Source organism: Pleurodeles waltl, chromosome 10, assembly GCF_031143425.1.
Source record: "Pleurodeles waltl isolate 20211129_DDA chromosome 10, aPleWal1.hap1.20221129, whole genome shotgun sequence".
NCBI lineage: Eukaryota > Metazoa > Chordata > Amphibia > Caudata > Salamandridae > Pleurodeles > Pleurodeles waltl.
Window position 1 is genome coordinate 137,288,573 of NC_090449.1, and position 25,840 is coordinate 137,314,412.

The 25,840-nt window shown below is 43.1% G+C and overlaps 2 long non-coding RNA genes across 2 annotated transcripts in view; one reads left to right on the forward strand and one right to left on the reverse strand.

Moving 5' to 3' along the window:
• LOC138260723 (uncharacterized) overlaps positions 1-25,840 on the forward strand; it is a 166,754-nt gene that overhangs the window by 15,003 nt on the left and 125,911 nt on the right. Inside the window, exon 2 of the long non-coding RNA XR_011198941.1 lies at positions 2,206-2,459. This is a non-coding gene — a long non-coding RNA (uncharacterized lncRNA). The remainder of the gene's footprint in view (positions 1-2,205; positions 2,460-25,840) is intronic.
• Positions 1-25,840, reverse strand: part of LOC138260722 (uncharacterized) — a 48,295-nt gene that overhangs the window by 11,641 nt on the left and 10,814 nt on the right. The window contains exons 2-3 of the long non-coding RNA XR_011198940.1: positions 24,645-24,950; positions 18,467-18,622 (exon numbers count right to left, since the gene is read on the reverse strand). This is a non-coding gene — a long non-coding RNA (uncharacterized lncRNA). The remainder of the gene's footprint in view (positions 1-18,466; positions 18,623-24,644; positions 24,951-25,840) is intronic.

Consider the following 25,840-nt stretch of genomic DNA (forward strand, 5'->3'; position numbering starts at 1 on the left):
GCTAACATGTTATTTCATTGCAGGTGTTTTCTCATAAATTGTTAGTTTAGAAATAGACGTGCTATTGTTTCATACATAGAGAGTCTGAGGGCAGAATCTTGGAAAGTACATGGAGACACAGAGAGAAGGGAAGATTATCCCTTATTCATACATGTTGCAAATGTTGTTCAGAAGACCAAGGACAGCTACCTTCCCAGGATTCCTCAACGGGGGTGGTGCGGCAGGGGTATGGGGAGGGAACGGGGTGAAACATTTAAAAAAAAACAAAAAAAGCTTACCTATGGGGGACCTATGTTCATTTCCCCTCCCTCCTCATCCTTTTCCTGTTCCCAGGCCCCTAGCCAATCACGATGCTGCTGTCACTAACAACAGCAGCGTCATGATTGGTCTGAGTGGCCTGCTTCGGCGCTCAGACTAGGAATGGGAGCATGGGCATGTTCTCCACTTGGCTGTGCTATACAGCCGGGTAGAGAACATGCAAAGTGCACATGTCTTTTTGGCCGACCCAACACGGCCTGCCAAACAGCCATGCACACTCTATGTGCACATAACCCTCCTACGGCCACCTCCCTCTAGCCCAGCCCGCCCTGCTCCTTCTCCCAGGAAAATTAAAATGATAATAACAGAACGTTATTATCATTTTATTTTTCCTTTCCCACAATCCAGTGGGGCAACGGTCCTTCGCCTTAGCGGAGGAGCCACCCCTCCCAGAATTGCCAGGAGATCGAGAGGTGATATTGAATGCTACCGTGGGACAGGAGACACCTGTGATAGCATGATCCAAGGAGTGTTACCTGGTGTATTTTTCCAGCATTAACTAGGACGTACACGGAATGCTAGTACTGCAGATTTCTTTGGACTTTGAGAGATACAGACCTCTGCCTTTCCTTTATCCCCCATGCTTTATTGAGTGTGGCTTAGGCTTACACTTAAATCTCTTTAAGAAGACTCCTGACCGATCTTCTGAAATGCTGACACCTTCCTTTCCAATTCCAATTTAATTTTCCAACATTCTTTTAGTCTTATTTTTATTCCTCAACTTTTGCCCTCATAGTGTTTGCAAGATTTTATATTGTATTAGATCAGACCCTCTGAAGCATCCTAATTCTCCATGATTCAATCGGGATAGATGCCATTAGCTTCCACTAATTGTAAGAGACGTGAATGCCGTTTATTTTCAGAGCATCAGATTCTTTTGTTAATCTTTTGCATTGCTGTGACCAAATTATTGATTTGCATTATACTAACTCATCTAAACTTTTTCAGAAAAGTTTGTTACCCTATGGTTATTCTGTATCTTTAAAGTATAGTTTTGAGATTTGTTTAGATTAACCTGAGTGTTAATTTATAATAAAACCCTTTAACTTTATTTCCGATTTGGGCTTTCATTGTGTGGCCAAATTGGTTATACTATAATGGATATTTATTGTTTGCTAGCTGATTCCCTAATTAACTCCTATAGCACAGATCCAAAGGTTTATCGGCCTTGAATTAGAACATACAAAATGCTCTATCACTATCATGCAAGATCCATTGTCTAATAACCCTGAAAGAGCAGTTTTGGTCTAGGTGTCAGATGCACTAGGCAACTCAACTGTAGGAGGTAATTAATAATTGCTCCAAATAATTGTTTAGTTGGATGCAAGATCAGAACATGTACATCTAATTTCCGGTCTGCAATCCTTCACGTTTATGACAGGCATCATTAGTGAGTCGGTTGACTTTCCTCAGATATGTGGGAGAGTAATACACCCTCTGCATGTTGAAATATTGCATTCAGTGTAGATTACTTTGATGCCCAGATGAAATTTAAATTACACCCACATAATTTGTGATACACTTGCCATTGAAAATTCCTGAAATTATGCCATGTAACATAATTATGCTTCAGTTCCTGGCAAAAAAGTAGCACAAGAGCAATGGAACATTGCGAACAACCAGATTACAAGCGACTGTTGGTGTAATTGTGTTTTTACACAGTTTGTTTTGTGCGATATGAATCCTTGTGTCAAAAATCAAAGGATGCATTATGGGCTAAAATATAGCATTAAATGAAAGATTTTCATTTTGGGTAATTATATGTGTTACTTTCACAAGTGTTTGGGTAAATATGCAAAAACAAACTGGGCAAAAAAGAGCAGAATTCATGTTGGTAACTTTATGGTCTTCATAGTTTGAGATACCGTCTCATTCTTTTTCTTTCAGGCCTATGTTACATGTTTAAACAGGATGGCACTGTTGCAGTTCTGGTCTGAAGATTTGTCTGTTTCATACCAGTGGCATCCTCAGAATTGGGGCAGGGTGCAGACTGTGACTTCAATCTACTTTGGAGCCACTGTGGTCAGAATAGAGCTACCATGGATATTGGGTGCCCCGTCTCTGACGGCTGAGTCCTTCTGGCCATCAGCATAGGCTCTCTGCTACAGTGGTGATGGAGGTCCCCTTTGACACGTTGGATGGTGAGTAGAGGCAGAACTATTCCCTTCAGAAACACTGCAGATGTGCCAGAGTACACAAAGTGGTCTTTAGTTGCAAGTCTTCTTCACACAGTTTGCCACACAAACAAATTACAGAGACCAGGTGACCCTTCTCATTTTGGTTGACCATGGCTGTGCTCCCAATAGTAGCCGGCTTCTGAGTGTTCCTCATGATGGGAATATGGTTGAGCTTTTTATCCTTCTGAGCCTCTCCTTGGGCCTAACTAGGCACACACCTTCTGTTTCTGAGCGATCAGCCAGGCTTCAAGATGCTAGACAGACCTCCATATTTTCAGCAAGGTATGCAAAATCAGGTGATGTTTCTTCATCTCTGGGAGACTGTGAAGCAGACAAATGCCTTGGTCTCACCACAGGTCTTCGAGAACTCTAAGAAGTTCTCCCTTTATTGGGCAGTGAAGCAGGTTGGAACTGGACCAGAGTGGGGTGGTTTGAGTCCCAGGTTACACTCATTTTCCAGACAGGTAATGTGGACTCACTGTCTAAGGTTCTGGAACTGGTTGAGTTGGTTCCCTTTCAAAAGTCATTTTCCAGCTGTAGTTCTGGCTCTCACAGCAGGTAGTAATGCTGCTCCAACCAGGTGTTTCTAAAACATGGGCACAATGAAGTGTGACTCTGCGTGTACTGTCATCAGCTTCCCTGAAGTAGCAATTAGGGACAGGCAAAAAGGCAGGCCGAACCTAGAAACTTTCCCCCATTTAACAGGAGGATTTGTTGGCTCATCACACATATCCCATCCATCAAATGACACTAGTCAGAAAATTCTAATCAACAATCATTTGCTTAAAGGTCCTCATAGAATTTCTAAGACATCCCTGTCTCCATAGTCGTTCATATCAGTCTCTGGGTCACCACCCACTATCTCCAGTAATTTAATCAGTTCATTTGCGCTGTCTGTGGAACGTTGAGCCATCTTCTTCTTGTGCCATATTAAACCAGAGGCCATACAAAATGGATTCCACTGGTCCCAGCAAACATCATCACATTTCACACAGTCTTACTGTCTTTTATGTTCCACACATAGTGCATGCACACATCCGACACGCATAAAGAAAGTCAGTGCAATAGTCTGAGTGTTACACTGAAGCACAACTTTTACATGAGTTTGACCAATAACTTACACTCCCTTTTAGAACAAAAGAGATCTGCTCAGGATTATTAATCTGCAAAAGCTGGTATACTGCCAACTCTGATTTGTGTCAGATGCTCATGATATGGACAGTAGTCTTCTGTCTTGAAAGGTGGCACACTTATGTGGACTTCCAGGTCACACAATGAGTTCTGGGCCTCAGCAGTAATGGATAAGCCTAGGCCTCAGCACACATTTTAGATGAGCATGCTAACGTGGATAACAAAAACTTAGGGTTTTCAGTTTCACATGCAGTCGGGCCACTCATGCTGTGCCATCCATTGGACATTTCTGTCCCAGTAATTTTCAGTATAAATATGTAAAAGAAATGCTGTACATTGTACAGTTCCAATTACATACCCCTACTCACATTACTGCCGCCTAGATCACATTCTGGCATCTTCAGTCTGATCTCAACAAGACCACTTTTACCATACAGTTTTATGTAAAGCACCTCATGTTTAAGTCTTTTCTACAGTCAACTGTAGCTGTTTGGTCGGAGCTATTGTTCCCACACAACAGACACCATTCAACATACAACACACACACTCCAAAACACCCACATACACATAAAACCTAGAATGAAAGGTGCTTTTGGGCAGCCTCTTTCAGCCATTGGCTGCGGTAGTGCAGCTGCCTTTAGGCACTGGGTTAGACGGTTGTCCATCTGCCTTGGTTTCAGCCCTCAGTAATTCATGGATGGAAACATCATAAAAGCAGGACCACTTATACACTCTTTTTTTAACCACCTCCTCCAGTGCTCCTACCATGCGATATCGCCATCTTTTGCTCTTCGGTGCTCCATGTCCCTCACAACCCTGATCTCTATTTTTTTCTTCTACAATTATTTCATGGCTTGCTTTAATTTTTGTAATTCTGCATCCTTTTTTAATAATTACTTTTTCATTCTGAAATTAGATTTGACCATGAAAAAACAGATTAAGTATGATAGCCAAAATGGCTCCCAGAGTGTCACTGCGCAATCAGGCAATTTGTGGCCACCTGGGAATGCTTATAACCATTCAAAGATGGCTGCTGTGTAGGTATATGGACTTCGACTCATGAACAAATGCATCTCATATAGTGGCCATCTTTGGAGTTGTGAAAGAGCATACTAAGATGGCCGCCATGCATGTGTGCGTGCATTGCAATGCATGTGTATGCTTGCCTTAAAATGCAGTGGAGGCCCATTTAGCTGCTTTACTTTATTGTTCCTACATGACTATTTAGGTAACGTAAAAGAGTAACAATAAACAAGCATTACAAAAGCTGATAGGTTGACACACCTTTTAAAAGAAGAGTGTTGGACTTTTTTGCTTATGCAGGGTCATCTTCAATCTTTTTACCTCCTGCCTTCTATTTTTTCTGACCTGTTGCTGTTGGCTTTTGAACTCTGAGCACTTTACCAATGCTAACCAGTGCTAAAGTGCATATGCTCTCTCTGTAAAATGTGTATGTGATTGGTTTATCCGTGATTGGCCTATTTGATTTACTAGTAAGTCCCTAGTAAAGTGCACTAGAGGTGCCCAGGGCCTGTAAATCAAATGTTACTAGTGGGCCTGCAGCACTGGTTGTGCTACCCACACAAGTAACCCTGTAATCATGTCTCAGACCTGCCACTGCAGTATCTGTGTGTGTATTTTTACACTGTAAATTGGACTTGGCAAGTGTACCCACTTGCCAGGCCTAAACCTTCCCTTTTCTTACATGTAAGGCACCCCTTAGGTAGGCCCTATGTAGCCCCAAGGGCAGGGTGCAGTGTATGGATAAGGTAGGACATATAGTAATAATGTGGTTTATATGTCCTGACAGTGAAATACTGCCAACTTCGTTTTTCACTGTTGCAAGGCCTGTCTCTCTCATAGGATAACATGGGGGCTACCTTTAAATATGATTAAAGTGTAGATTCCCCTAGAGAGTAGATGGACATGTGGAGTTTGGGGTCCCTGAACTCACAATTTAAAAATACATCTTTTAGTAAAGTTGATTTTAAGATTGTGCGTTTGAAAATGCCACTTTTAGAAAGTGAGCATTTTCTTGCTTAAACCATTATGTGACTCTGCCTTGTTTGTAGATTCCCTGTCTGGGTCAGTTTGACAGTTGGGTTGTTTTTCACCTCGCACTAGACAGTGACACAAAGGGGGCTGGGGTGTAACCTGCATTTCCTGATTAGCCATCTCTGCTAGGAGGGAGGGGTGGAGTGGTCACTCTCATCTGAAAGGACTGTGCCTGCCTCTGACAATGCCGGCTCCAACCCCCTGGTGTGTGTCTGAGGCCTTGCCTTGGCAAGGCAGGATTTCACATGTAGGTGTGAGTCCCCTTTGAAGAAAGGTGACTTCAAAGACTAAAATGGGTATAAGAAGGGCACCCAAATCTACAGACTTTAGAAACACTTCTGGAACCAAGAGGAACCTCTGCCTGGAGAAGAGCTGATAGCTGAGGAAGAAGTGCTGCCCTGCCTGTGACTGTGCTTTGTGGAGCTTTCTTGCAGTGCTGCTTCTGCCAGAGTAAGAGGGCAAAGACTGGACTTTGTGTGCCTTCCATCTTGTGAAGAAATCTCCAAGGGCTTGATTTAGAGCTTGCCTCCTGTTGTTTGAAGTCTCAGGGACAGCAAAGACTTCTCTCCGCCAGCACCTGGAGTCTCTGGAGAGACTCCTGCTCTGACAAGTGGTGCCCTATCCAGTCCCTGGGCCCTTGAAAGGAAAGCTGGTGGAAATCCAAGGAAATCGACTTCGGACGACTCCGGACCGACGCCGCTGCTGAATCCGGTAACGCCGCCTGCACCCGACACCGGGACCTTCGCTGGAACGCGACGCTCTTCGCAGGCCCGACGCCGCAGCAGCCCCGCTGAAGTCCGCGACTCCGTGGAAGTCGCCGCACCACGTCGTGACCGACGCCGCTCAAGGTGCACGGATTCAACGTTTCGCACAGATGCCGCGATCTCCGACTTCGCCCATCGGCTTGTTCTCATTCTTCACCAAAGGTACTGTACTTGGGGTCTACGCGACTCTGTGTCCGGCGCCGCTGGTGTCGGCTTGTTGGGAACGACTCCGTCACGACGCCGTGTTAACATCTCATCGAAGCATTTTTGTTTCTAAGCGCTATTTTTGAGTTTAATCTTTAAAAATTCATAACTTGACTTGTGTATGTCGGATTTTTGTCGTTCTTGTTTTGTTTAGATATATATTTCCTATTTTTCTAAACTGGTGTTGTGTCATTTTGTAGTGTTTTCATTGAGTTACTGTGTGTGTTGGTACAAATACTTTACACCTAGCCCTCTGAACTTTCGCCAAGCTACCAAGGGGGTAAGCAGGGGTTAGCTGAGTGTGATTCTCTTTTACCCTGACTAGAGTGAGGGTCCTTGCTTGAACAGGGGGTAACCTGACTGTCAACCAAAGACCCCATTTCTAACATTGAAGAGCAATAGGCTTTGCCAATGCTTGTTTAGATTTCCCTTCTCTGGTATCGACGTTTTAATTTAAATGCTCCATTGCAGCTTTGATACTGGTTTGTCTGATATCAAATAACTACAATGACATAAACTAGCAAGCTCCCCTATGTATGAGGATCAGGTATCAAACCTCGAAGACAGTGGGAAGAACTGGATTTATCACTATAGAAAATATTCCTATGCCAACAAATGGACGCGCTAGAAACCGTTTGTAACTGGTGAACTGGCTTTTTTTCTGGAGGGTCAACAAAACCGACTAAAGAAATGCCCCTGGCGAAGCAGAGCACGACCCAGATCAAGTGGAGTTTGTCCAAGGCCGTGGAGAATACATCCAAACTAATACATCACTGAAACCATGTGTTTACTTTTCACTTGGCAAACAGTTCTCAGGAAATGGTGTGACATCAATCTCAGGTTGTAAAGCAGCAAGAACAGCTGCCTGCACCTTCAATTCCCTTCTAAAAGCACCCTCGGGAGAATTCAAATGTTCTTGTCTGAAGTAACTTATTCTTCATTACTTATGAAATGCCATACCTATGCAAAGGCGTTATGATTCTGGGTTTTGTAAAATATATTCCCTCATGCAAATTGTTCTGACAACAATATTTCGTACAAGCTTTGTGGCAGCATTGCAAGAATGTAAATATATGATATATCCTGCATTTATTTCTTTTGGCGTCTTAAGTCAGAAAGGGATTGCTATCCTTGCCTTATTTGCTTCAGGGCCAGGGTTCTTGTATGAAGTATTCATCCATTAGGTATTGAAAATGCTCCAAACAATCTACAATGCAGCCTCTGAAAACACATCCCCAGAGCTGCCATTTTATGCTCTGTAATAATTTATTTAGGTACCCCTGCACTCTGACGCGGCAACATTGCATAACTTTTTTATTGCCAATACATTAAACCAACCTAAAGGACACAGATCAATAAACCTAAATGGGACAGACTAAAGTGAATCAATTAAATAAGTTAGCTTTATCACTGCCCTAGCCTTGTTTCAAGGCCAGTCCACCGGGCCCCCATCCCGAAAACAATTGGCTTTTATTTTACGTAGGCCCCAACCTCATACAGGTCTTTCAACTTCTTGAGGAAATAATTGTTTTGAAAAAGCAAACGTAAATCTGGGAACTAAGGGCCTGATTTAGAGTTTGGCCAACTAGTTACTCCATGCTACAGATATCCCACTCTTCTTAATACCCAAGCCATAGGATATGATGACTTGTAATACGAGGACAGATATCCATCACGTTTCCAATAGAGTAGCCCAACTGGCAAACTCTAAATCAGTCTTTATGTAGGGTTCATGAAGCGCATGCAGGAAATGGGCTGATGGGCCCTTGGAGTATCGGTGTCTTTAAATTCTTAAAAGTAGAGACATATTGGGCTGCCTATGAGGAACGCCTCTCTGAGCACGAGTGGCACAGCTCAGGTGCAATATGGTGATACTAGATCAAATACGCAGGAATGGAGAAAGCGCAGACTAAAGTCAGTGTGGGAGGTCACTTTGGATAATGTGGTCCCCAAAGGTGTTTCTTAATCTACTAACAGTGGCACGGAGAATCTATGCAAAGAACATCTTGCAAAAATTGTAGAATACATGAAAAACGAATTAGATGGGGCACTTTAGCTGAAGGTAAAACATGAATAAAAGAAAATAAAAGAAGCCATTGCTGTCCCGTTCAAGTAAACGGAGAAAGAAAACAAACCAATTAGAAGCTCAGCATGGAACTCAAAAATATACCAGAATGGAGGAAAACAAAATGAATGACTTTCAGGAAATATTGACATTTTTTAGCAGTATGAGGTAATGGATATGGAAGCATGTCTGCAAAGAAAAGTGAATGCTGGTTATCGAGGGAGCAGCCTGTAAATAAAAAAAATAAAAAAATAAAAAAAGACTTGAAACATACCTCTAATCATGCTGAGCACGCAAAGCGTGCACAACCAGTGCTCCATAGAAGAGTTCCGTCCATCCTTCTATTCTACTCCCAACTAGCTATCCATCCATTTACTTTTTTATTTATTTATCCATCCATCTGTCCATCCCTACACCTTCCCATCCACCCATCTCCGCATCAAACCATAATTTTTCCGTCCATCAATCATTTCAAATTTACATCCATCCTTTCGTCCACCAACCCAGCACATTCATCTATCTGTCCATTCATCCATCCATTTCTTCTGTCTTCCTCAGTGTCCGTTTTTCCTCTTTCCATTCACCCTTTCATCTTGTGATCCTTTCACTCTTTCATTCAAACTTTCAAAATATCTATCCATCCTTTCATCCTTACCCCCACACATTATTTCATAATTCCATCATGTTACTTTTTTCTTTTTGCATGTTTTTTCTTCCTTTCACCTTTCCTTCCCAGTCCAGTTCTTTTTCCCCTTTCTCTCTACCTTTCTGTTTTCTCTCATGCCTACTTTTAATTTTTACCTTTCTCCGTCGTATTCATTGATTTCCTATTTGTTCCTCTCTCAGTGTTTTCTCCAATGTTTTCCTTATTTCTCTTTCTCTATTTCCTTCATTGTGCATACCAACCCATGGCTCATAGCCAATAGAGAAGACCCATAAAGGACTAACTAATGCTTAATTGGAAACCAGTTCAATAGCCCAGGGCTGCCCCTGCTTAAGCTGCTAGAGTGGAGGGTTCCCCATACATCTCCTGTGAATAGGTTACAGAAAACTATAGGCCTGATGATATACGTTCAGACAGGCCACAAATATTGAGTACAAATTAAGCACTTACTTTTTTGCGACTACCTGTCATTTTCATTTTGCATTGTAATCTATGTGCTAATACATCATACTTAAAAGTGCCCATTCGGGGAGGGCAGTAAAATGACCTGCCTCGTGCATAAATTAGACAGATCTCAATTTGTGACCCGTTGTATCCTTGCATTTGCTTTACCAAAATGGAAAACATTTATTTTTTAAAGTACCATCTGTCCATTAAATGTATGAGTGTTACTTTAAAAAAACGCTGAGTACTCTCATCCCCTCCGAGTCCACCTGATGCAAAGCCAATGAGACCAGCTTCCTCTTTGCAAACCAGATACCACCCATTCGTCCAATCAGTGGTTCACAACCGCAATTGCAGTCTCAAAGCATTGATACATTCCTTTGAGACTCCAAACAACAGCAGAACTCTGCTTTCATGACCCCTATTTGTGATTCGTAGTGGCTCTCAAAACCCTTTTTCACAAGTCCAATAGACTTTTCTAAAAGGGGATTGTACAAAGCCAAAAGGTATTCTGAAGCATGCGATTTTGTGAATCACAGACTTGGCAACTGCAAAATCCTTCTGTACAAGAGTCCCCTAAGCTTAGAAAGACAAATAAAGAATTAGACATAATTAAACAGGAGAACAAAGAGCTGCAACCTTTTCTACTAGAATATTTTAAGTACATTAGTTTTAGGAAGAAATTCAACAACAGAGTTGTACAACTGAAAGGGAAAAAGAGCTCAGAAAGAAGAATGAAGTAGGCTGTATCATTGTGCAACTTATATTGCAAAGTACACCCTATCTATTTATTTGGCGATTCCTCTGTTGTCACATACCACTGCAAGGATGACCCAGTGTGTAATGATTCATGAAAGCATGTATGAATGGCCACATGTTTCAATGACAACAGCGCAAATGGAAAAGGCGGCAATGACTAAGGCTCTGGATGAAAAAAGTCAAGGTATAATTAGGAAAACTGAAGGTAATATAGGGCAGTTTCTCCAGATGAGATACAATGCATGTGACCCTGGGGCTGATCTAAAGTTTGGCAGGCAGTAGCCTATCCATCAAGGTAATGGAGGACATTACCTTTGCCACCGTGCTAAGCTATCATATACCAAACCTAGAGCTAACCTCTGGCTTAGCAGTGATCCCTGTGCCACGGCAGGAACCACCACCAAATTGTTTCTGTCAAGGTACGAAAACTTTGGTGGATGGCTGCCGTCAGCTTTGACGGCTCTCCACCAAACTTTAGTAAAGATTTTATTTTTCAAAACCAAACTCTAAAGTGGGAACTTTGCAATGCAAATATTGAACATTTCATGATTATATTTAGTGTCGACGGGACTATAGTATTCTGGGAGCAACTACACAAGAAAACAAACAGCAAAAGTAGCAAAGGTCCTCTGCAACGATACAGGTGAGGAGGGCCAATACCAAGAAAGAAAGGAATAGAGGGAACCAGCAGGGTGAAACAAATCAAAGATCAATAAATTGGGAGCCCGGGTGTGGACATAGTGAGAGAGCCACACCAATGCAATTACACAACATGGTACCAGGCAAGAAAAACATGATGAAATAGCCCTTTGTGCTGAATCTGCCTAAAGTACCTCGTGCATAGCTCTGCCTGGAAGTGGGGTTAACCATGGCATGAGCATGTGCAACTTCCATGCCAGGACTTCTGACCCAAATCTGCACAATAATAATTGGGGGGTTGCTATTTTGAATAATGGACAGGAGTAATATGTTGTTCTTTGTGGGAGATTTAAAGTGACAAAACAATGTCATGTTGAAGTAACAAACAATGTCTTGTTATTTTCTTTAGTATTTGGAAGACAATAGAAAGTGAACCAGACCCTTAAGGCAAGCTATTTCTGGGATGTAGATTTACAGAGAGAAGTCATTATTTACAGAGAGCAGCCTTTCGGTAACTTTGGCGATGGCAAGTGTAGCTCCCAGCTCAGTTTGCACAAAATATGTTTTGTTATCATTGAGCCAACTCTGAGTAGTAGCCCTAAAACCCCAGTACACTGGGGCATTTAGCAAATTAAATCCTCCACTAATTAATGAATAAAGTAAATCTATGGGTAAGTCACCTACAGTATGGTGAAAAGATCACAATGGATTACATAGGAGAGAAATTGGAGGGCATCATGCTGTATTCTGCAGATCCCTGAGTTTTTTTTTAAAAGACCTGGGTTTTTGGTTACTTTAGATGGAGTTGTTCTTCTCAGTCCTGTAGAGGTTGAGTCAAGGCTATTCTCTCTTGATTGTTGGGAGTGGGTTGCTAACACTGGTTAATTTGTAAAACAGTAAATTCCAGGGAGGCCACTGCAGCCTGTACCACCCATTACCCAGCCAGCACTGCCAATAGCAGTACCAATTGAACTACTAACCATCACACTCCTACAAGTGTGAAAATGGAGCCTATTCTAGGCCACCCAAAGCCATAATAAAGGCGTAAGTGGGAGGTAATTTTCTTTAATGTATATTGACGTATTAAACCCTGTTGTAGTGCTCTTCTCAACTGTCACTAGAGCTGGTGCAGATGACTAAGTGCCAGTGCAGAGCACCGGAAACCACTGGCTCAAATTAAGCACTGGTTGCTAGTGTTGAGCGCACCTCAAAGGCTATAATATCCAAACCAAGGACTGTGAGTAGGTCACCTAAGATTGATAGGGACTTTACTTGAATTCTTTGGAGGGGCCAGAATTGTAATTGTTACCATTTATAAAGAAGTCTGAGGTTGAGCAAATGTTGTTCAAGCTGATTTTCCAGGATTTGTCTGAGCAATGACAATTTAAATATGGAGCAAACATTGCTTGATGTCAGCAAACAACTTTGGAGGTCTCATTAGCAACTTGGAATGTGTTAAGTGCAGAACAGCGATACTCCAACCAGCGCTGACTGGAGTGAGGCTCCACGTGTGTAAAAAACATACTGTTTGACAGCGTTCTGACAATGAACTACATTGACTAGCAGGCCAGGAATTCTGATGTAGTCTGGATAAGCTGTGGCGATCTTGGACATCTGCGTATAACACCCATTGTGGCCACAGCAATTGTAATACTATGTTGCTGCAACTAGGACCTTGCTACAATGATCTAGGATTTTTCTTACTAAAGACCAGTTGATTTCAATGGATTGTTTTGTAGAACGTTTCCTATTCAGAAAATAATTTCTGAAAGTCGTTTTGTTGGCGGAAATTAACTTTGAACTATTTGATCACTCATGTAAATCTTTATAAGAATGTGGGTTATTGCATTTATTTGAGGATTGTCCTGTGACAGAGCAGGAAGAACTTTCACTTCAGGACTGCGTTTCTTATGTTATGTATAAGTGCTATACATAAGGTATTAAATTCTAATACCACAGCTATGGAAGAGCAGAATGTGTAACGATGGTAATTGTCTTGCAGTGCTACATGAGTCTATCACAGTGTGAGGCATCCCAGCGACTTGCTCTGTGTTGCCTCACTCCATACCTACAAGGCCATGATTAGTTATGCAGGGTGGCTTTACATGACCTTGTAGATATGGCTCTGCCGTGTGTGGTGCCGGACGGTTAGTAAAAGTGATCTTTGGATAGCGCATAGGGGATTGTAAATAATTGACAGCCATATTTGCTAACATGGCCCAAGCTCCTCACCAACTTCCAAAGGCCCAAGCTCCCACCGACCATCCTTTGAAAAGTGAGCCCTTCTGCCTCCACCACTAATCTTTCCTGATGTCCAGTTCCTCTGTACAGCTTCCTATTCTGGATAAATATTTTTTTTTCCACATATAAGAGTGGTCATGGTGCTATCTTTTTCAATGACCTAAATATTTCGAAAAACTTTGATAATGGTAGGATCAAAAAGATGTACCTTGGTACTTAGGTAACAGCATCACTAGTGTGGACATATGGGGCTGATTATCAAAATGGGCTCAGTGTCCCATTTTGTGCCATTGCACACGACCTTTGTGTGCACCAAACCTTGCATAAAATGTCTTGTACAAATTGCCTCACATAACTGAAAGATCTACTTTTATAAAACTAATGCGGTACCATTTACTTTGAAAGTCCTGAGAGGAGGTGATAGTGAAGAAGGTCCTACATTTTTTCACAATTTGTGGATTTTGTAGTTGTTTTTCTCGGTTAATGGTCGCAGTTCTTCTTGGTGGGTTAGGTTGTTAAGGCCACAGTTTGATAATTTGTGGATCACTGGGCTCAAAAGACTATTCAAGAAATGCAATTTGACACACTCTTTGAGAAGTGCTTTTATACATGGTTCCAGTCATAGCTCACTACCTAAAGAGGATATCAACTAGACCAGTAGTCATAAAGATGTATTGCTCAATCCTTTAGGGACCTTTACCAATAAAACAATTGGCTTCTGCAGCTTCCTCCATATCAACCAAAGATGTCATCAAATTTTCTTCTTGAAAATCTTGTTGTGGCTTCTAAGGCTGTCTGCTTAGCTCCATCTTTGGTTGTTAGCTGGAAATACTTACCTGTGCTCCTGTCTCATGTCTTCTGGAGCCTACAGGTATGGCTGGCAAGTTTAGATCAACTGTGGGGCATCAATGGTGGTTTGATGAGATGTCATCCCCTGGCCACCACAACCTTGTAGGGTACTGCACTGCTGTTACTTGCATGCAGTGTGGATACAAGTCCAATCAATCGTTAATGCAGGGCCCACATATGAGTGAGGCCCATGCTCCTTTATATGTATGCACTTTGTGTCAGTACCCCCCTAATGAATATTAATGAGGTAGGTCATAATTTGAAACCCATTAGGAATTGGTGGCCTGTTGGAGTCAGCACACTACTATGGCCCTCATTATGAGTCTGGCAGGCCTCAGACCACCAGACTCAAGGTGGCAGTCCCACCGCCGACAGGCCGGCGGACCGCCAAATTAATAGTTTGGCAGTTTGGCCTGTGCCAAACCGCCACTTTCCCGGGCTTACCACCAAGGTGGCTGGCCTGCGGGCCAGATATAAGCATCTCCAACCTGGTGGTCCACCAAACACTGCTGGCGGTATTATGAGTCCCCTGACCACCAGGGATTTTGTGGCAGTAGCAATGCCACGAAATCCCTGGCGCAAAGACTACCGGCAGCAGGAATTTGCATTCCTGTCACTGGTAAACGACTCCTTTACCCCCATCTACCCAAGAGCCCCCACCCCCCTTCCTTTACAACATTCCCACCCTCACCTCCATCAACCCCTCAGTAACCCTCTCACTCCCGCTCCCAGTAGTGACCCCCCACATACACATACTTACTCTCCACCCTCCCAATCCCCATACTAATCCCCCACCCCTCCTGCATACTCGCACACACTCACACGCACCCACAGACACTTACACCCTGACGCTCACCCACTGACACTCACAACGCCCTTAAACTCACATGCCCACATTCACAACACCCTTACACTCACACGCACACACTCACAATACCCTTACACTCACACGCACACACACACACGCAACACCCCCAAAATCTATACACACATACACACACAACACCCCCACTCACACATGCACTCACTACATTCACCCCCATTGACACACATACACACTCCATCCCCCACCCCCTTCTTTCCTCAACATAAATACACACACAACCCCCAAACACGCACCCGGCCCAGCATTCACATTCACCCACACATCTAAACACAGACACACACATGCACGACCAGACACTCCTCCTCCCTCCCCCATTCATGACACTCATACACACACTCACACTTTCGGAGGACACTTACCTCATCCAATGAGGTGCTCCTCCCTGAGGGGATGGGACCAGGCGCTGGCACCAACAGGTCGTAATACGGCTGGCGGAGTCCTTTTGGAGGGCCGGGCCAGTGGTGGAACCACCTCTGCACCTCCGACCGCCAGCACGACTGCTGGCGACTTTCCACCTAAAGAATGGCGGAAAGCTGCCAGCAGTCGTAATATGGCGATCTGCAGACCTCCAGCACTGGCAGTCTAGTGGCGGCTTGGGCTTTGGTGGTCTTGGAAAAAGACTGCCAAAGTCGTAATGAGGACCTATGTGTCTTCTATTCCTGGCAAACTAAATTCAGCCGTTTGGCTATTTGGTGTCAGTAACATATATAGGTATTACTCCATCAATATCAAAATGAAAACCGGTGGACTCACACCACACTGGATCAGATCAGGAAATGACATAACATAACTCAAAGGGTTCCTCACCACCATCTAGGCCCATGAGTTCAGGTAATACTTTAAGATGAACCGTGTGAGGACAAGGTTTTTGGTAGTTTTAAGCAACTACTAACAAGAACATGTGCAGGACTGGCCCTTAGCAATGGAATTTGTCTATTGCAGTGGTTTCCAACCTGTGGTCCGGGGACACCTTGGGTTTTGCAAATCCTCTTAAGGGGGTCCGCGACTGCTTAGATAATTAAATAATATCAACAGATTAGGCCCCCAACTTAAGGTAATGGCTCAGTGGGGGGGGTAACTGGATTCCAATAATGACACAGTGGGGCTCATTGGGTTCCAGTAATGATAAAGTGGGGGTCCACAGAAGTCAAAAGGTTAGTAACCACTGGTCTATTGAACTCCACAAATGGTCAACTGTGCCAGATTTCTGAAATTGCACATCAACACTGCTCTCAGGTTCAGAATGCACATCTCAGTACTGCGTGTTTCTCATGGCACCAATGCCTCATGTTCTGCAAAATGAAAGATTTAAAGACTTAGCAGACTCTAAAACTATTGTCAAACCTGTGGTCCTTTCTCAATCTGAGGGAAGCAATGTTCTTGTTATCCCAAAATCACATATGATCGCTCTGAAGAGAGAAGTTTGACAGAATTTTCATTCAGTCTTTGAATGAATGATCTGATTGTATCAAATCTCACTTTTGCTGGTTTGTCCATATTTGGAGATGTCAGCAGTCAAAGTAGTAGCATTTTGAGCATTCCCAGTCTTTCAAGTCTTTGGCACCCCGTCAAGCCCTAGTTCTCACAGCCAGAAGCTTAGCAATACCATCTTTTGAAATAGGCCAAGCATTAACTTTGTAAATTAGTACTGAACAGGATTCTTTCATGTGAAGATAATGAAGGTCCTTGCTTGTTCACCTTTCATTCACTTGGTTTCAGTGGTATTGGCAAAGATCAGCTATCCACTTGAGTATAACCGGCTATTCCTCAAGTTTACTTTGTGCAGGCTGGAGACAGTAGAAAAAAAGCAGCCCCAATATGAATCAAAACAATAAAAGGCGGTGCATCTTCACAGCCATAGCAAATTGCTGCTAGTGAAAAATAGGTGGATTCAATTTACTCTGGGTCTGATTTAGAGTTTGACAGGTGGGTTACTCCATCACAAGGTTTGACCGTCTTATTACAAGTACGATTGGTATAGTGCACTTGTAACAGGGCAGATTGTTAGTGAGGGCATAACCCATCTGTTACACTGTAAATAAGTACCTCTGTCTTGGCTATAAAGTCCAACAAAGCCAAGCTCCCCAACTTGCATTCTAAATACAAGGCCTATTGGCCAAGTTGCTCTCTGTGTTCTGCACCTCATTGCTACCCGTTGGTTCCTTTGCTTTGGCGTGGGCGATGTGATGGATGATCTTTGTCAGTCCATCAGGCCGGCAAATTGAAATGTGGAGTTGGAGTCCACTCACAACACGAATAAACACCCTTGTTTTCTCTGATTTTGTGACAACATAACCGTTTACACAATAAAATAGTTGACACCACGGAGAACTACAATCCAGTCTATACCAATTGCCAAAATATCATTTATGGGATTCAGCGTCTGACTACAGTGGCTGAATGAGAAACAATAAAGTAATTAATGAAACTATTTGTTTTGGGATAGTGCTATGTGAATCATCTTTATGTGCGCTCCTTGTTGGCATATAAGGGACCTTGGGCACAGGGACAGGACCCAATTTACAATGGATTATGTAATTGGCTGAATGGAAAATCATGGATTTGAACAGATTTTATTCCTTCCCTAGGCTGCCTATGGGTAGGCTTTCACAGTAGAATTAAAAAACTTCTATAGCAATCTTTGAACACAACAATGGCTATAGGGTGGACCCCGTGTCTCCTGTTGGATCTAACTGATGCACATCCACAAGGAAGTCAACTTCTATTAATGGCCACCCTTAAGTTGGTTATTACTTGCAGGCACAAGAGCATTTATTCTCCCACTCTCATCGAGACCCCCATATGCTTATGAATAGTGACATTAGGGACACTGTGCTTTCAAAACTTCTCCTATAGGGCAAACTACAAACATTTATTCAATCAAGCACCCCTAAGAATGCCTAGAATCCTGATACACATAGGAGCACTTAGTCACATCACCTGGGGTAAGAAGCACTAGATGAATATTGCAGTTAGACAACCCTAGAAGTTCTTCAGGCCTTGATATATGTATGAGGAGCACTGGTTAAGAACCAATACAATAAGGCAGTGGTTCTTATCCTGTGGTCAGAGGACCCCTAGGGGTCCTTCAGGCTTACTCAGGGGGGTCAGCGACTCTGTTACAAAATTAAATAATATTACAATTAAGACACTATAATAAAGTATATACAAATGAAGAAGCAAAATTGAAAACGTTTTTCTATATTTGACTGTGAATTCAACAAAATATTTCAATATCTGGGCATTTGTTTGATGTAAACTTGCACTTACCTTCTCGCTATTTTGGCCATCGATATTGAGGCACAATGTTTTGGTAATAAGATGTTTGTCTAGTCAATATTTCAACCTACAATATGCGAATGTTCACCGTTGTGTATCCCTTGTTCAAATCCCGGTACCGTGCTTTCAGAAATCAGAAATATCAACCTGAAGGAAACAAAGTGCCTGAGAGTATTTTTTTTTTCAGAACACAAAACAGGCCTTGTTGGACCGAAGGAAAATTACATTCGCACAATACTTGTTCATGCACTAACACGCTCTCAATAAATTATGAAATAGAATGTTTTCCAAAGAAGACACAAGAGAAATGCGATGGCTTGCATGCATAACGATATAACCAGATAAAGCACGCACACGCTGGAGTCACCATCAAACGAACATGCCGAGGGCGAGATGAGCCTCAGTGAAAACAACACAATCTTTATCTCCTGCTCACGTCGCAGAACACAAATATCTGGTGACCAGGCCTGTACGTGTTTCACTGGCATGAGCTTTTCAGAAGCGTCACCAATACCCTCTTTTACAAATGTGTAATAGATATCTTTACAGGGACAGGTACATTAGAACACAAAATAATAGAAATAGAAAAAATACAATAAACCCCTCGGGACCCTCGGGAATGGGGTGGTGAGGGGGTAAGTTACCAAACATGATTCAATTATATAGAAACAGTCGACAAAGGAAGACATTTGAGCCGAGAAGCAGAGCTTGAGGACCCTGAAGAAAGATCTGCTATAGCTATTATTGGCTCCAAGTTAGCACATTGTCAGATTTCATGTAAGGCTGAATGAAACATGCCCCAGGGTTATGTTTTGTGTGGCGGGGTGCCTGCCGAAAGTAGGCCTGGGAAATTGAGTCATCTGCGTGCATCATCTGAGAGCAGCAATGGCAAGGCTTTTGCCAGTATGAGGTGTTCTTTTTATATTATCTACTGAAATTACTTCAAATTGGTCTATTCAGTACACTTAAGGGAAATGAGATTTCAGGGTTCATATCATCCCTAACTAAATAGGACAATTGGGGAAACAGCAAGTACGCACTATACAGCTATATTAAACCACACGCTTTTAAGGAAATTTGAGGGAAATTGTTCTAAAATTGGTAAAGGTAAGAAACCCTGCAGCGGTGAGGGTGAAAAGTCTTGAACAGACCCAGATAATAATGCAAGCAAGTGGATAAAAGAGTTTCGCTGTGGGATAGCACTAAAAAAATGCTTTAAAAAATGAGGAAATTCAGAAAAAGCACATTTGACGAAAAGGCTCACATTTTGTTATAATGGGGAAGTGATTTTTTGTTGCCCACGGAACTCTGTAATCCTAAAGTGTTTGTTATTCTGGAATTTATGACATTGAAAATAATTTGAATAACAGAGAAAGTTCTTGTAAAACAGAAAATATTTGTCTGTAGTAAGAAAGTAATAGTTCTAAATAATTGTGTTTCAACTCTAGAATGTTGGAAACACATACATTTCCCGAAAGGACATAATATGCCATGAGGACATTTATATGTAGTGCAAAGAATGAGAAGATATTAAAGGTCTCTTCTTGTCATTAGATATTAGCACTATTCCAATTGAAGGCAGAATGGGGATAACCATTCGCCATTTCTCAGGCCTGTTTCTAACCTGCATATTATTCTGTGTGTATTTGGTAAGGTGTGGAAACATTAATCGCTCCAGTTGGATCTGGACTACAAGGTTAGTGCTTTCTGAGAGGCAGATCTAGTCTGTCCATTTTCCTGCATACATATCCATTAACTTCTCTAACTCCCTTATGCACAGATGCTCTGAAGTGGAAAGAGGCTGCAAGTCCCATCCTTCCACAGGTCCTGTAGCTCACAGCCTTAAATACCAAATACTTTTCTGTCATAAACGTGTGCCTGGTCCAGAAGATGGTGATGTGTCACACTTTCCTTTGTGAGGGTAGGAAATCTGATCCGTGTTGCAAACTGAACTCTGTCATTAGTTTTCATACCCTTAAAGATTGTCAGTAACAGAGGCTTTACTCCTGTGTTTGAGGTTCTCATGGCTTCCTTGCTGAGAAGCAGACTGATTGATACACATCTTAGTTCACCATACCTCACTGGTCCATAACATACTCCACACTGCAAATAACAGTCTTACCCTTCTTAGCTGTGTATGTAATGTAGGGATGGCAATGTTAAAAACTCTCAAAAGAAGTAGGGCAAAGCTTGCCCTTTGCAAAGTTGGGTAAAGAGTCCCAACTTCACCGAAGGTAAACAAAACTTCATCTGGCATCCAAACCCTTGTAGCTTGATGTCCCACCAAAAGAAGGGCAGAATGTCTGGTTGCAGGGAATCAACCGCGTTGACTGACCAAGTGGGATGATTTCCTGTTGCTATCATAAATGGCTCCCTCTTGCCCTAATTGACAATAGATAAAAACAAATCAACCACACATGTCTTTTGTTTGTTTCCAAAGGTCTCAGGTCTCTTTTGTTTATTAACTTCATAGTTGGTGTACCGAAGCGGGCTGATACAAATGCAGTTCTTTTGTTTTATAGCTCTCCTAAAGTATAACTTTTACGTACTAGTCAGTAATGGAAATTCACATCCCACCCACAGTACTAATTCATGTGCATTTATTCTTCACTCACAGTTATCTGGGGAGATGCATTTAACTTCCCCATTAATGTAATACAGCAGCATGGCATGACATACATTCTTTAAGGAGTTATGTGTTTTACTACATCTCACAGGAAACCTATTTCTTCTTTGTAGTGGTATATAGCATAAGTACTCACTGGTAACAACTGTAGGAAAAAACCAACACAGATAATGAGACTCTCATTTTGGTTTCTGTATCTATTGGCTGACTGTGCATCCCATTACATTCCTTATTTGCACAGTACCAGTAATTTCCACCCAATTTAGAATAGGAAAGTGACCCACCTTTTGCCTTGTACTCAATGCAATTTTGACTAAAAGTGCACTGGGTCCCTGCCAGCCAAGTCCCCGTGCCAGATCTCTTTCCCTAAAACTGTACCATTGTTCCCCATTTGGCAATACCTTTGGCGCCCCTGTAGGTCCTGGTACCCCAAGTACCCAGTGCTTGAAGTGGAAAAATAGAAGTGCAGGTACTCTGCAGAAGAGTACCTGCTTGTTTCTGAGATGTGCTGGTACTCTCCGATTAAAAGTATTACGTTTTTCTGGAGAAGTGCAGGTACTCTCCCTCTCAAAATAAAAAAAGGGCTGGTACTCAGTACCGGACAGCACTGACCCATTTAAAGCACTGCCAGTACCTAGGGCATGGGTACCAAAGGTGGGGTCCTAAAGGGCTGTAGCATGTATTGTGTCACCCTCAGGGACACCTCACCTAGCACATGCAGCCTGCCATTGCAGACTGTGTGTCGTGGTGCAGCTAAAAGTGAAAACAGGACATGGCACACCACTTGTGTGCATTGTCCCCGAACACTGCATGTAATATATGTAAGACACCCCTACAGCATGCCTTCCAGCCTTAAGGCAGGGTGTATGACATTGCATGTGAGGGCATATCTGCAGGAGTAGATATGTCCTTGCTATGTCTTGGTCATTTCTTAGACATAGTGAGTGAACAGGGAAGCCATTTTAAGTACATGTGCTGGACACTGGTCAATACGAGTTCCCCAGATACATGATGGCTACACTGAAATTAGGGATGTTTGGTATCAAACATCTTGTATTGGTAAACCCTCACTGATGCCAGTGATGGTGTTATTAATACATGCATCCAGAGGGCACCTCAGAGGTGCCCCTTGAAAACCTACCATCTACCCTTATAGGGAATGACTAGTTTCCTCCAGCCTCCCACCACTAGACATGAGTTTGAACTCCGTGGGTGAGAGCCTGTGCTCTCTGGTGATCAATCGCGAAGCCTGTTCTGGGGGAGATGTTTACACACCCCACCCAACAGCATGACCTGTAAATCTGCATTCCAAGGCAGGGGGCTTCAAAGAGGCTCACCGCCCTTGGTATGTAGATCTGGCTTCACTCAAAGGAAAGTTGCCGACACCATTTGGCACCAGAGGGGTGGGAAATTTAGCATTCAGGGAAGTGTGCCCACCCCTCAGGTCGCCCCACCCCTAAGGTGAGCTGCCTGATGTGGACACAACTTTTAGAAATATGCCATATTGGTTTTGGCAGATTTAGGAACTCTCGGTCAGAGCTTTGTCCACTTCCCATAGGAAGTGGTCATATATGGTGTGTAGTGACCCTACTGGTAAATTCCCCGTTAGCTACTACCCTACACTCCTGAAAATGCCCCTAAAGGGAGTATTTAGAGGAGTCTCTGGCACCAGGAAAACTGATTCCTGCCGACCTGCAAAGAAGGGATCTCAAAAGCTGCCAAAGCAAAGCCCAAGGAAGAAGAACCTGACCTGGCCCCAGCCCTGCTGACCTATTTGCTGTTCCTGCCGATTTGTGCCAAAGTCGACTCGTTCTGCAAGCTGATGTGCTTCCAAAAGCCTGGCAGGGCTGCCTGCCTTCAACAAAGACCCAGGCACTCCCGTGGAGCAGCGGAGCTGCTTCCCTGCATCTTGCAGTCACCCCAAGAAACCTGAGAGAACTCCGGAGCTCAAAAACCGGACACCTGAAAGCACCACTGCACCTGTGCTGCCTAGCCAGAGCTGAAGTGGGCCAATGGTGCCACCCTGGTACCCCAGCCTTCCAGAGACAAAGCCCACCTTGGCAGTCGCGGCTGGCAACTGGGCAAAGTGGGGGGGCAGGAGGAATAAAACAAAAGAAAATACATATATATAAAAAAAAACTTTATCTGTAGCTCACTGCCACACCGCCACTCTCCGCTGCACTCCAGGCAAGGCTCCCAGCCTGCCCTGCGGCCAATCATGACGCTGCTCAGAGCAGCATCATGATTGGCTGGAGCACCCTAGCTGGGCGCTCCAAAACAGACAAGGAGGATGGGCCTGCTGTCTCCAACCCGGCAACACAGTGCCAGGATGGAGAGAGCCCTGTGCGCATGTTTGTTTGGCCGGCCCGAGATGGCTGGCCAAGCATACATGCACCCTGAGGGGAGTGCTCTGTGCACTCACATCTGTAGCTGTCATCTCCCCATTGCCGCCCTCTTTAAAAATAAAATGATAATAAACATTGTTTATGATCGTTTCATTTTTAAATGTTTGCAGCTCCTGCTTCTGGCAGGTGGTAGGGGCGCTCCTCCACCATAGCGGAGGAGCCGCCCCTGCACCTTGGGCTTGCTCACTGTAGGCTCACCGGCACCACCTGCAGCCTCTGCACACAGGCCTCCCTCAACCGTGAGTGCTCCAGAGGAGAAAATCTGACCCCTCGCGACACCTCTGCATCCGTCGCCCCGTGGCCCATGGAAAAGAGGACTTGAGTTGTCCCCACATCCCTGGACATCCAAAGATTGGAACCCACTTGTTGATTCCCCCCGAATAGATCCCCACCTAAAGCATCTTTTCAACCAGACCGATCAGCACTGAGTAACATTGGGCACCCCATGCTATTCTACACCTCTGCACCCGGCCGCCCCAGTGCCTCCCACTGTGACCTGTTGGTGTGGTCCTGACCAATACATACCTTAAATCAAGGAGATTGGTCCCGTAAGTCACTGTACTGTACCTGTTTTGCCGTCTTTGTTTTTCCTCGCAAGGATACCATTGCAGCTTCCAAAAACAGCACTGTCAACTTTTCAAAATTATAAAGATTTTTCTTGCAAAATGACTTACCCGAACAAATGGATTCGGGTGCCAAAACATATGAAGAGATACTTGTTGTTTTTTGTAAATTGGTGTGGATCTCCTTCTTGAGTCGCATCTCATATTTATTGACCTTGTGTGTATTTGCAAATGTCTCGTGCTCCTCTCTGATAACCCTAATACTGGTCAACCACACTACCCCTAAAAGAGTACTTTGGTATTGCTAGAGCAAGCCTTTGTCCACTAGTAAGGGAACTCCTGGACTCTGTGCATGACATATCTCATTTTGTTCTATCGTATAAAGAGCCAGCTTCCTACACAGGGTATATTTATGAGAGGCTTGAGCCGCCGCAGCGTCGCTTTTTTTGACACTCCAGATGGAGCAAACCTCTCAGCCATAACTATGAGGCTGCACAAAGCCACTTTGTGTGGCTTTAAATAGCCTCATAAATATGGAGTAAGACAAAACAGTGCAAGTTGCTGGGTTGACTTACTCTGCACGGTCGGTGGCCTCTTGGCACTGCACTCTCGCTGTCCTCCCTTTTCCCGCACTTGCGTTCTGAAGATGGCTCCTCTCGCTTTGTTCTTTTGGCGCCTTTTTCCACTTCTATGTCTCCATCGCGCACCCCCAGGGCCGGCTGACTTCCCATAGAGCTGTCTCGTCGTAACTGGAGGGTGTGTCCTGGGCATCGACTAAAGCACTAGTCCATGGTTCGACTGTGCCCCCCGGGCTCCCGCCGATGATGCTTGCCGACTCTTCCGTGATGTCCTGACTTCCTGGTTCCACCAGGGCTGCTCCACTACAAATAAATATTACATAGGTGGGTAAGAATACTTTATTCCATTGATTAAAAGTAATTTACTATTTAACACATGAATTAACAAAATAAAGGTAGCCTAGTTTATACTGTATCTAAAAATAAAAAAAACAACTCTAAATTCTCTTGTATATGGGATCTCTTGTGCTGAAATCTCTTAAAGCTGCAGTGCATAAAATTTAGCTCTCTTGTTGTCTGAGTGGGTTCTCAAAAGTTGTGAATATAAAAGAGAGTAATGATTGAGAAAATATATTAAAAACAAGCAGACTTATCCCTAGACTCTATTGTATTAACCCTTCATAGCATGTCTGGGATGCCACTCTATGGTTAAATGCTCCCTTTATATCCACAAACTCATAGACAATGACTCATTCTTATCAGGCATCCCTGTAAAAAAAAACACAGGTTTTTAATCTTCACTTGATGCACGTTTGATTGCTCTGATGCCTAATTTCGTGTGGGAGCTGAGATAGTTCCTGATTGCTGCTCTTTCAGTGGCAGGACTTTGTTGACCTCCCTACCATCCCTTCCTTGAGCTGAACTTTATCTTGGAGAAGGTTTAGTGGGTGTATATCTAGGACTTTGTGGATCGCTGTCACTCGAGGAAATTAAACAGCAATATTTCTGAACAGTCTGTTCAATGCAAACTATGGAGATAATCTACAAATCTGACTTTAAATGGAATACACTATACACTAGGAATGCTGAAAATGTATATCACTATGTAGCTCATCATATATATATGTGCATATATTTATATATATATATATATATATATATATATATATATACATACACATATACACATATATATTTATATATGTATATATGTCTATATATCTATATATATCTATATTTATCTATCTATATAT